The sequence below is a fragment of the Engystomops pustulosus genome, chromosome 7 (assembly GCF_040894005.1).
Source record: "Engystomops pustulosus chromosome 7, aEngPut4.maternal, whole genome shotgun sequence".
NCBI classification, from domain to species: domain Eukaryota; kingdom Metazoa; phylum Chordata; class Amphibia; order Anura; family Leptodactylidae; genus Engystomops; species Engystomops pustulosus.
In genome coordinates, this window is record NC_092417.1 from 89,373,836 (window position 1) to 89,378,737 (window position 4,902).

Consider the following 4,902-nt stretch of genomic DNA (forward strand, 5'->3'; position numbering starts at 1 on the left):
TTTTGGTGCACTTTTCACATGGGGCGTATGACACATTTCTATTGGACTTCTATTGGATCAGTAAATGCAGGGACTATTTGAGCACAGCAGGTGGAAGGAGACTCTGAAGGCTGAGCGCTCTGTAGCGCTGAGGTGTGCAATAACTGCAGCTGTGCCTGGCTAGGCCCCTCCCACATCTGCTTCTGTGTGGAGCAGAGTAGAGGCTGAACACGCATCATAATAACAAATAGAAAGGTATTTTTACTTCCAGGTAACCATTACAAATAGATTTTTGAAATATTTTAACCTCTTTGACAGCTTTTTGTAGTCAATTGTTTCGTGGCATAACCCCTTTAACTAAGACAACTGCTGCAACTTTCTGCCATTCTAATGCACATGTGCAAAGGCACGCTTGTCTCTTATACATTATAGGCTCATTGGGCCATGTAGACATGCACACAAAGACCCCTTTTACATGACGGCGGCCGTCGGTGAGCATATTTTATTGTATATACATTATACAGTATATACATTTGAATGTATATATATATACATATATATATATATATATATATATATATACATATGTATATATACAGTAATAGATACATAAGCTATTAGCAGATACAGAGGCAGCAGAAATAATTACAGAAATTACTTTGTCCCTTATTTTTCACACCACCAGATATCACTACATTGCAGCATCTGTAGTCAGACATTCAGCACCAGGGACAGCAGTGTCAGCCAGGCAGACTTGTGGGCAGTCTTGCACTCCTCTAAGCTATACTTACCAACAGTGATTTGGATTGCAATAAGTAAAAGTAAATTGGAATTTTGGATATAATAACTACTTTGTAAAGCTGCAAAACAAAGTACAGGACTTTGTCCTCTACTGTGTTGTAAAGTGTCTTTCTAAAGACCTATTTCTATATTCGTTGATATTAGAGGTGACCTAGGCAAAAAGATGACACAGAAGATATATAGATACAGGCAGTCTACGAGTTACGTACAAGATAGGTTCTGTAGGTTTGTTCTTAAGTTAAATTTGTATGTAAGTCGGAACTGTATATTTTATAATTGTTGCCCCAGCCAAATTTTTTTTGGTCTCTGTGACTATTGGATTTTAAAAATGTTGGATTGTCATAAGAACCAGGATTAACAATAAAGCTTAATTGAAGACACATTTAATAACTGTTACAGCTGTTCATTGTAGCCTAAGGCAAAAGTACAGTAAATTACCAACATCAAGAGGTCCGTTTGTAACTAGGGGTAGTCTGTAAGTCAGGTGTTCTTAAGTCCCCGACTGCCTGTATTTAGATCCAATGAAGAGGCAGCACTCCGGTGTACGTGAAGAAAGGGTGAATCTTTTAGCACACAGCAACGTTTCAATGTAGTCCTACACCTTTTTCAAGCATAAAGTGAATGACATACAACCAGCTATTTAATGACCAACAGTGTGTCTGGTTGGCCAAACATTACGGATACAAACATGTGAAATTTATACAAAATATAAAAATTCATATGCAAAAATACAATTAATACATAATTAAAATGCATAGTTACATATTATATTGTTATAAATAATATACATGATCAAAAAGTGACATAGATCATGAGATAAAATACAAATCCCACCCATTGCTATGCTGTCTTGACCCACGTCTCCTCCTACTCATTCATAAAAATAGATTACCTGTGTATAAGACACATGTCTCAGTGTGCCATGTGTAACACCAAGCTGGAAGTGTGGAGTACATTCTTGGTATACCCGGACATAGTGTGTGCAAAGACATACCATGATCAGCTAGCATAAATCATGCAGGTCTGTTAGGCAAAAATAGCATACGGTGGCCATCTTGGAAAAGGCCAAACCTATTTTACAGACCGAGAATTTAGTGATGCAAGTTAAGTATAAAAATACCACTTTAGCGAGTATCCAGATTCACTACAAACCATTAGGGTGAATGGTATTGTGACAATGGGGCTCATTTACTAAGGGTCCGAACGCCGCACTTTCGTCGGGTATCCCGGATATTTCTGCTTCGCCCCGAATTGCCCCGGGATTTTGGCGCACGCGATCAGATTGTGGCGCATCGGCTCCAGCTTTCACGTGACAGAAATCGGGGGGAAAACCGCGGAATTAAATAAAACAATTTGTGTCGCAAGATCAAGCACTCACATGCACCGGGAAGGAGAAGGTGAACTACGGTGGACCTCGGTGCAGCAGTAACACCTGCTGGATATTGGGCGCGCAACCTTAGTGAAACCCGGCAGACCAAAATCCTCGGTGGACAAGGCGCTGCGGGATCGTGACTGGACCAGGTAAGTAAATCTGCCCCGATGTATCCATTTCAATTCACATTCCCTGAATAATTGGGCTCTATCACCTCCTCTCGGGATTCCTTATGTCCCATTTGAGTAAAATGTCAACTTACTGGCAAATCAAGTGTGTTTTTTCTAATGGTATATCTATGATGTTTGATTCTGGTTTTTAAATCGTTAGTGGTTTCTCCAACATATTTAAGTCCACATGGACAACTACACATACAGATCACAAAATCACCATTACTCGTATTACATTACACATATTCTATAGCTCTGGCCCCCATGCGAGAATGACTCACCCTTGTACCACTACACAAAACGCCGATGTGGAATAAAAGATTAACCCTTTCTTCATGTACACCGGAGTGCTGCCTCTTCATTAGATCTATATCTGCGGCTTTGCACTCACTGAGGGTTGTGCTGCTCGGATTCTCCCATTTCTAGATAGATAGATACAAAAAGATAATCCAAGCAGCACAGAAAAAGAAATGTAGAATGCAGATAGATATGTAGATAGATAGATAGATAGATAGATAGATAGATATAGATCGATCCAAGGAAGCCTACGTCTATGTCCTCATTCTCCAGTAACTTACTGTTTTTGCTTTGTAAATATACCCAAACAGGTGAATGCAGCATAAGATAATGTACCATGACAATAGAAGAAATTACATTTTCTAATACAGCACGAAAACAGTGTTTATTCCATTGGTTTCATTACAATTTCACATTTCTTAGAGCTATAATCATATTCATGCTTCCTAGACAGTGATATTCCTTGGAACTAATGGCTGTTAGTTTATGGTTCCCTTAGAGGGATGATTCAACTCAGTATGGATTCCTTGCTCATTTGTACATCCTTCTGAACAAGGTTGTCACACAGCTTATAATAAGGTTCCTTGAAATCCTTGAGATCTGCTCTGATGGACAGATTTTCTTTATGCATTTTAGCACAATGTATCTTAACATAAGTTACAGAAAGTTCAGAAACCTATTAAGGAAGATGTTTGCCTCCCTAATGGAGTCTGCCATTACAAAATAGCTAATCATTAAAGGGGTATTCCACTGATAAGCATAATTAATATTCAAATGGGTCATTAAAATCTAAGGTAATATGTAATTAATGTAATGTAATTAGAATTCTGCTCCCCATGTTGTGAAAGTAAATTATAATGAAGAATTAAAATGCTACTGGCCCTTTAATTAGTCAATTTATTTTCTCCCAGTGGAGCAGAAACAGGACTGCTGGTCACATGACCACATCACATGTCCTCCACCTGCCCGGGCAGATCATGTGATCATCACTATGATTTCCTGTAGTCAGTTGCTTGTAGTGGGTTTGATGTCACTGAGGGGGCAGGGCCTATCCCGATTAAGGGGCAGAGTCATCATCAAGAAGTAGAGAGGTCTCAGATATTTGTGCTGAGGGGTCAGAGAAAATTGAAGGTGTGTGAGGCAGGACATGACTGAATATGCAGGGGGAATGGACAGTGGTGATGGCATGTATTGGGACTGAAGGGACAAGAGAGCTGGTTTCACAAGGGGCTGCATGCTAGGGGTTGAAGAGATGTAGTGACATGGTACTTCAATTAGAAACCTGGAGGGGCAGGAGAGAAGTATTTACTTTGGACTTCATGTAAGCAGGCTGGAGGGACAGGTGTGAGGGATTACAAGGGACAGCATGTTAGGAGGCTGGAGGGACAGTAGGGATGAATTTATATGGAACTGCGTGTTAGGAGGCTGGGGGTGCATTTACATGAAACTGCATGTTTTTTAGCTTTGTTGGTGAACTGAGCTCAGAAGGCACAGAATTGGACAAGGTTACAAAATAATTTCTGCAGCACTCAGGGTTCCGAAGAGCACAGTGGCCTCCATAATCCTTAAATGGAAGAAGTTTGGGGTGACCAAAACTCTTCCACTACTAAACAATCATGGGGAGAGGATCTGCAAGGAAAAATGGTGTTGGATCCCAAAATCTAAGTGTGGAAAACGTGTTGCATGATGACTCACGGCTGTATTAGCTCAAAAAGTGCTTCTACTCAATACTGAGAAAGGGGTCTGAATACTTATGACTATGTGATATTTCAGTTCTTCCTGTTTAATGAATTAGCAAAAATATCTAGGTTTATCATCGGGTTCAGATGTCTAGATGGGGTGCAGAGTGTACATTAATAAGCATAAAAAAGAACTCTATTTATCTTACCAAATGGCTACAATTAAACAAAGAGTGAAACATGTAAAGGGGTCTTAATACTTTTTGTACCCACTGGAAATAGCTTTCCTCACTTTTGTGCATGCTACATAACTTTATTTTATCTGTGCAATTGTTAAAAAAAACATTGTTCACAAAGACTACAAAAATACTATGATTGTAATGGTAAAAGCACAGACATGTATATTATACATGAATAGTAGAAACAATACAGGTTAAGTCCGGCTAAGCAAACTCCACCGACGCAATTACCTTCATATTCCACCGGCTAAATTTGCTTCCAAGTAATGTGAAATTATTATTCATTGTTTTTCAAATACAGTGATTTTGAGAAGCCTGGGTCAATGGGGAATTATGTAGATTTATTCCAAGTTTGGCTGCTTAGA